Source organism: Lutra lutra, chromosome 4 (assembly GCF_902655055.1).
Source record: "Lutra lutra chromosome 4, mLutLut1.2, whole genome shotgun sequence".
NCBI classification, from domain to species: Eukaryota; Metazoa; Chordata; class Mammalia; order Carnivora; family Mustelidae; genus Lutra; species Lutra lutra.
Genome location: NC_062281.1, coordinates 155,034,753 through 155,043,353, shown reverse-complemented (window position 1 = coordinate 155,043,353; position 8,601 = coordinate 155,034,753).

The window sequence follows — 8,601 nt, the reverse complement described above, 5'->3', positions numbered from 1 at the left end:
GGGAGAGCTCGCTGCTGTGTCCCTGGTTTTCGCAACTGCTCCACCTAGTGGCGCACAGCCCAGGGTGGTTTTCCACGCCGCTTGCCCTTTGGAGACTTGAACCCGGGCTAGGCGAAGCCCACCCAGCTCCGCTGCGTGATTTGGGGCAAGGATGCCAACCTCTTTAAGGGTCAGTGTTTTAATCCGTAAAGCGGGGATCATAATAATGACTACTGTCAAAGATACAGGGGGAGGCTAGTTAAAGTGAGAACAGGTTTTACTCACTAATAGATAATACACTACAGCAAAAGGGACTGTTCGGTGTGAACTGGACTTAAACTTCTGTTTGTACGGAGGTGACGGAGAGTTTTGAAGGGAGAAGGAAGGAATATGGAGGTGGGTGAACCGGGCCTGTATAATAGAGACCGGAAAGTGAAAAATTACGAAATCATGGAAGGTGTTTGTTTGGCCACGCGAAACCTGTGAAACATTAGCTGTGTTAGCTAATGGAGGTTTATCCACCCTTAGGCTCCCACAGATTGGGGGTGTGGTGGGAGTGGGGGTTGTCTCCAGGTATTGGCTGGAGGAAGCAGTAAATTCTTTTGGCAGTGTTGACCTTAAAAATAAGTTATTTTGGGGCTGCCTGGGTGGCTCACTGGGTTAAGCCTTTGCCTTTCGCTCAGGTCATGATCTCAGGGTCTTGGGATCGAGTCCTGCATTGGGCTCCCTGCTAGGCAGGGAGCCTGCTTCCTCCTCCCTCTCTCCCTCTCTGCCTACTTGTGATCTCTCTCTACCAAATAAATAAAATCTTAAAAAAAAATAAGTTATTTTACCAGCAAAAACAAGTTTATTTGGAATAGCGGAGAATTGCAATTTCAGACAAACAAGCCACAGGAAACAATCATAGGCTACTCCAACAGAGAGAAAGGGAATTTTGTGGAGAAGTTGGGAGGGGTTGTTTTGAAACCAAAACCCATTGGAGTAAAGCAAGAGTTCTGGGTAATGAGGTTTTCTCATCCGCTGAGCTGCTGACCTACTGGATTTCTTGAAGGAGATTAAAATATACCACCTGGGGCGCCTGGGTGGCTCAGTGGGTTAAGCCTCTGCCTTCGGCTCAGGTCATGATCTCAGGGTCCTGGGATCCAGCCCCGCATGGGGAATCTCTACTTAGCGGGGAGTCTGCTTCCCCTCTCTCTCTCTGCCTGCCTCTTGCCTATTTGTGATCTCTCTGTCAAATAAATAAAATCTTAAAAAAAAAAAAAAAGAAAAGAAAGAAATTGGGGCACCTGGGTGGCTCAGTCATTAAGCACCTGCCTTCCGCTCAGGTCATGGGATCGAGCCCACATCCAGCTCCCTGATCAGCAGGAAGCCTGCTTCTCCCTCTCCCACTTTCCCTGCTCTATTCCTTCTCTGTCTCTGTCAAATAAACAAATAAAATCTTAAAACAAACAACTAATGTCCTATATATGGGCTAATTGAGCATAATAAAAATAAATAAAAATAAAAGGCTAAGAATTAAAAAAAAAAAGAAAATATAAGCCAGTTATAGAAATTAATAAAGAGAAACCTTACTAAAATGCAGTCAGGGGCGCCTAGGAGGCTCAGTCATTAAGTGTTGCCTTTGGCTCAGATCATGATCCCAGAGTCCTGGGATGGAGCTCTGGTTCAGGCTCCCTGCTCAGTGGGAGGCCTGCTTCTCCCTCTCCCACTCCCCCTGCTTGTATCCCTTTCTCACTGTCTCTTTCTCTGTGTCAAATAAATAAATAAAATCTTAAAATAAAATAAATTAAATAACTAAAATGCAGTCAGGAGGCGAGAAGCGGGGGTTGGGGGTGGGGGGGAGCTCTGGTGCCATACCACCGGAAATCAATTACAGAAGAACTGTCAATTATAGACCCACCGAGAGGACATATATATATATATGGTATATATATATATATTTTAAGATTTTATTATTTATTTGACAGAGACAGAGAACACAAGAGGAATGGCAGAGAGAGGAGAGAGAGAGAGAGAGAGAGAGAGAGGAGAAGCAGGCTCCCTGCTGAGCAGGGAGCCCTACGTGGGCTCCATCCCAGGACCCAGCCGAAGGCAGATGCTTAACTGACTGAGCCACCCAGGTGCCACTGAAAACCATCTTAATATCCACCAACAGGTGGTTAAATAAAGTATGGTACACTCCATAAACTGAAACACTAGGTAACAAGCAACTTTTTATGCACTGATATAATCTAAAAAACCTATTGTTGTATGAAAAATTCAAGATGTGAAATAGCATGTAAAGAAAGCTAAAGTTTGTATTATACAGGGGGATAACATTACTCACATGTGCATATATGTATTTGGTTGTAGTTACATAAAATATTTCTAGGATGGGGAGAGAAACTGGGAAACTGGGAATGGGGTAAGAGGGAGAATTTTGACAGTTTGACCTTTTATACTTTTGAATCTTAATCATGTGTTGAGTATTATCTACCCCACAAATAATTAAAATGAAAACAGAACACACTGACAAAAATAAAAGACATGATATAGCAAAAATAAAAATAAAAGTAATACACAGGGCACCTGGGTGGCTCGGTGCATTGAGCATCTGTCTGTCTTTGGCTCAGGTCATGATGTCAGGGTCCTGGGGTCCTGGCATCAAGCCCCATGTCTGGCTCCTTGCTCAGTGGGGAGTCTGCTTCTCCCTCTGCCTCTCCCCCCATCTCATGCTCCCACTCACTCGCTCTCTCTCTCAAATAGTCTTAAAAAAGTAATACACAAAGTCAAAAACATTCAAACAGACAGATGAGTGTAAAATTAAAAGAAAAAACACCCCTCCTCCGTACTGTATGCATTTAAAGAATGTTTATTGCATTTTATCCAGCATTTCTGGGTGTTTCTTGGCAGGAAAAGCTTTTTTAAAAGATTTATTGAGAGAGAGAGTGTGCTTGAGCAGGGTGCTGGGGGCAAAGAGGGAGATGGAGAGAGAATCCTCAAGCAGACTCCCCACTGAGCATGGAACCCAACATGGTACTCAATTCAGGACCCTGGGATCATGACACAAGCCAAAACCAAGAGCCAGCGGCTCAATCAACTCCCAGGTGCCTTGGCAGAATTTTTCGATTATTTAGTCCTCCACACTGAAAATGGAAATGTTCTTTCCCAATCTTTTCAGCATTAACAGCAACTTTTATTATCTTAGTAGTCCCTCTCTACTTCCATGGACATCTATTTTTTTGTTTTTTTTTCTTATGAAATAGTAAAAATTAATTTTATTCTATTTCATCTCATGAGTACATATATTTTTAATATTCTGTGTGACAAAATGGGAAGTATACATCAAGCACTTCTGCTATAAGCCAAAGTATAATAGTTGATCCCAGAAAACACCTGTGTGCCTATTTGAGTTACCAGCTGAGCTAGTCACATAGGTTATAGAATGCCCTTTTCACTTGAATGAACAGCTAACAAACTACAGTTATTCAGACTTGGGTGTTTCACAGACATTTTCTCAAATATGTAAAAAAAAAAAAAAAAAAGGTGAGTCTTCCCTTCAACAAATCAACTGACAGTACTTTTGGCCAAATGAAACTTGTTTCTACTACCTTGAGTTTAGTAGCTTAACCTTTTTTCTAAAAAATGAGATAGGTGAGGATATTAACAAATGTGATTTTCTTGATATTGTACAATGAATTCTACTTGATATTACATTATGAAATTTGAAATGTCAACATTTGGAAGATTTGCTTAACCCAGTGAGCCAACATTTTCTAAATGACCAATGCCTAATGTAATAAAATTATACATGGGTAAAATATCAGAACAAAGGGCAAGATAAACCAATGGATTTTAATGTAACAGTACAAAAGTTCGCCAACATGGTTTCAGAAGTCACACTGTACATACCTTTCAAGAAACTACGACTCACTGAGTTTTAGGTATAGTATCAAAAAAGAATGTCCACAGTTATTTGAAAAGGCAATTAAAATCTGTGTTAGACATATACACAAAAGACACAACAGTTTGGTTGCTGAGCAGAAATGAGAGTCTGGCTATTTTCTATGAAGCCAGATATTGAACAGATTTGAGACAATGTAAAATAATGCTACTCTTCCTACTAATTTTTTGGGAGAAAGGCCTAGCTATTTTTCAATTAAAATATATATATTTTAAGATTTATTTATTCATTTGACAGGCAGAGATTACAAGTAGGCAGAGGGAGAGAGGAGGAAAACAGGCTCCCCGCTGAGCAGTGAGCCTGATGCGGGGCTCGATCCCAGGACCCTGAGATCACGACCTGAGGTTTAACCCACTGAGCCACCCAGGTGCCCCTAAAATATTATTTATATTCAGAAGTAACAGGTTACTTTTTTAAAAGATTTATTTTATTTAGAGAGAGAGCAAGTACACAAGTGTGAGGAAGGGCAGAAGGAGAGAATCTTTTTTTTTTAAATTAATTAATTTATTTGACAGACAGAGATCACAAGTAGGCAGAGAGGCAGGCAGAGAGGGGGAGGAAGAGAGCCTGATGTGGGGCTCGATCCCAGGACCCTGGGATCATGACCTGAGCCAAAAGCAGAGGCTTTAACCCACTGAGCCACCCAGGCGCCCTGAGAAGGAAAGAATCTTAAGCAGACTCCCTGCTGAGCATGGAGCCCAACATGGGGCTGGATCTCAAAACCCATGAGATCATGACCAAGAACTGGATGCTTAACTAACTGAGCCACCCAGGACCCCCAAGTTTACTTTTATTCTTAAATAACTGGTAAGTGAATGTTTTAAGATTTTCTCAGCTTTGGGGCACCTGGGTGGCTCAGAGGGTTAAAGCCTCTGCCTTCGGCTGGAGTCTTGGTCCCAGGGCCCTGGATCAGGGCTCTCTGCTCAGCAGGGAGCCCGCTTCCCTTTCTCTCTCTCTGCCTGCCTCTCTGCCTACTTGTGATCTCTGCCTGTCAAATAAATAAATAAAATTTTTATAAAGAAAAAAATATTTTCTCACCTTTAATTTCTGATATGATAAATATCATAGATATAATATACACAAAACTCTTTTGAGGTAAAAGCATACAGGTGTCTTGAGGCACCTGGGTAACTCTGTTGGTTATGTGACTGCCTTCAGCTCAGGTCATGATCCCCTGGTCCTGGGATCCAGTCCTGCATCCGCTGCCCCCCCAACCCCGGCTTGGGGTGGGGGCAAGCAGTTTCTTCTCCCTCCTCCCTCTATCTGCTACTCCCCCTGCTTATCCTCTCTCCCTCGGTCAAATAATAAATAAATCTTTTAAAAAGAGAGAATAAAGGTGTCCTGAGATATAAAATATGTGAGAACTGTTGTTTTGTAGCAAGTTACACTGGAAGTGATCTTTCCACAAGGCAAACTGCGACTGACATTTAATAGTACCTCTGAAGTACAAAAGGCAAAGACTTTTTTAAAGTACCTTTCAGACTGTTTAAACAAAAATTTTCCACACTACATTAAGTGGATACAAGGAACAAATTTCTGGGACAGTGGTAAAATGAAAAAATGATATGGATTCTAGCACAGACCCTAACAGTCTGTTTAGACATTAGTCCTCCTATCTTCAAAATGAGATCACAGCAGCCTATTTTTTGTGTTTCAATGGGCAATTCTATGATTAGATTCAGGGAACCCTAAATAGTGGCCCACCGGAGACATCTGGCCATCTGGTTGTCAGACTGATTGGCTGTCATGGTTTTAGAGAAGTGTCCCAGGAAAAAAATCAGATGGAGCGGAGGGAGCTTTCCCTTCAAAAGGGGAATTGATTTTCAGGTACAACCCAATCCAACCCAGATATTTGCAGATACCTGCATTTGCAGCGGCTGGAACTGAAGGACCTCTGAAACCCACTTCAAATCTCAAACTCTGTAATTTAGCTCCAGAGACAAGAGTCTGGGTTTCTTTCTCACTCTACCACTTGCCGGCTGTTTTATTTGGGGCAAGTTAACTTCTTTGAGCCTCAGTTTCTTCATTTGCACAACACCACTGACCTAAAGGGCTGTTAAGAAACCTAACCAGGTGTTGCTTCACCGCGCTTACAGGGTTCCTGGGCCTGAAGAGTACTAATTATTAACATCCAAGCTCAGAAAGAAAGCATAGCCCTCTTCTTTCCCCACCTACCTTATCAACTCCGTTTTCCCCAATAGCTGACACCCGCACTCCCCAGGATGACAGCTTACCCCCATACCAACTCCCAGATTTCACAGTTCCACATCCGACCGAACACACAAGATCCCCCCACCCTTCAGACTTCTAGCTCTCCTTTCCCCCTTAAACCTTTTCTGAGCGCCCCCCCCCCCCCCCCGGCCCCGTACCGGGTTCCTACACCAACACAGCTCTGCTCTGCACAGTGGCCAAACCACTGACCACTCCCCCTAGCCTCTTCTTCCCATCCCGGACCAGTAAGGCTCCCTTTCCCTCTGACCAGAGACCACCCTGGGTCTGGCAAGGTAGCCCAGGCTCCCTAGCATAGGATTCCGTCCAAAGGGAGCCTCAGGAGGGACTGGAGAATAACTGCCCGAACCACGTCCTCTAGAGGCGGGGTTCGGGTGCTCGAACCGGAAGCGGACCCTACAGTGTTGCAGTTCCCCACCCCGGCGCTCAGGAACTCCTCTGATCTCTAGGTTCAATCCGCGTCGGGGTTGTTGTGCGTAAGCGCGACTGGGGGCCCTTAGTGTCTTGGTGCGCAGGCGCGGGGGAGCTGCAAACTGAATTAGTAAAGGGTATACTGGTGTCGTTGTTGGACGAGGTGGCCCTGGAGGAGCTTGATGGCCTGTGTCTGCACGTACTGTGGAGCATTGTGTTGACGGGAATGCCTCCCTTCCCGCTGCCTTTGGGGCTCAACACGCAGGAGTTCCTGTGTTGGGCCCTTGCAACGCAGCAGGACGTCAGCTTCTATAAAGAGCCTCGGGAGCGACCCGACCTCCAGCTCTAAAGCAGGTCAGCCGCCTGGCCCTGAGGCGGGCGGGCGGGCGGGCGGGCGGGCTCAGAGTCCGGCGTTTTGGACTTCAGTTTTGAAAACAACGTCCAGTGGACAGTGAGCATTTGTTCCATAATAATTAATCTGGACCTTGTCACTTGTTTTATTGGATTGGTAGCCCTGGCTTATCGGCCAGTCACATTGCTGTCTTTATTGGCTAATCCGAGTTTCAGGAAAGAACTCCACACTTAGTAAAAGCTTCTTCAGTGCCTTGCTTTAGGCTAGGGTAGGCAGGAAACGGGGAGATTCTCTGAGCAGCTGGGGATTTTACTAAATTGACCTAGTCTTAGCCCAGTAGTTCTTTACCTAATGCAGTGGGGGCTTAGAATCACCTGGAAGAATCTTTCTAAATATTGATGCTAGGCTCTAATCCCAGAGGCTCGGATTCAGTAGGAAATGGGGTCCGGATGTGGATGTTTTGAACCTATGGCAATTTTATTGGAGGTGGTATGGTGGGTATAATCCACATAACTTCTATAACGCTTTTTGGAATAGTGAAAATAGCCTGTGAACTCGAGGTCCATTTGGTTGAATTTCCCTCCTGGTATAAGGCTATCTCCTGCAGTATCCCTGACACCGGCCAGCATCAGTTTGAACACGTCCCTTCCCCCAAGACAGGGGACTCAGCCCCCGCAGAGGCAGCATGTTCAGCCTCAGAACACCTTCACTTGCCACAAGTTCTTCCTTTGGTCTTTCCTTATAGCTACCCTGGTTTCCCCTCCTGCCCAATGGCTCCTCAGCCAAGGAGTTTCTGCTGAATGAACGGTCATAGGAACAATTATAGGAGGTTTCTTACAGGGAGTGAACTTCCAGCTGTTCTGATGCTTTATGCCACAGAGATTTGTAGAGGCTCTTATCACAGACCCTTAGGGCAGGAAGGCACCTCTTTATATACACACACACACAGCTCTCTTTTTGTAGTAGTTATGTTCTTAAAAGTTACTGAGCCATTGCTCATAGGAAAAATACAGGGTTAGACTTCTGCAAGCCTCTGGTTTTGTCAACCTATCAATACATAACATTTCCTGTTTTATGTTTCTGTTTAAAGGCACATTACTTAATATATATTGTTGATTCATTAACATTGAACTCAAGGCCAATAGCACTGTAACTCATGTCTGAACTAAGTTTATCCAACACCTGTTTTCTTCATAAGGCATATCATACCTCCTTTTTTTCTTTTTAGCAATTAACTATCTTGGTTTAATTAATCATATTTCATAGAAGCTGAAAACACTCATTTCTCTTCTATATGAATAACCCAAAGACTATAAATTACAGGGTGCAGAATACTGTGTAAAAGAATTCTCATAAAAACTGGCTCTTTTCAAGCCCCACATGGGCCTCTCCACTCGGGGGGAGCCTGCTTCCCCCCCACGCCTACTTGTGATCTCTTGTGTCAAATAAAATAAAAAAACTGGCTCTTTTTTCTTCATGGGGCAACTGCTGTAGTTTCCTCTGACTTGTACAGCATCTGTCTGAAGCATATTCTTCTTTGTGACGATCTAAATTTAGGTAAGTACAAATCACAGCAAAAGTTAAAGTTTCATCTTTAATGAAATGACTTTGGAAATAACATCTATTTCCATGACACCAATACTACAATTTTCAGAGTCACAGTAAGATACACAGAATTACATCTGTA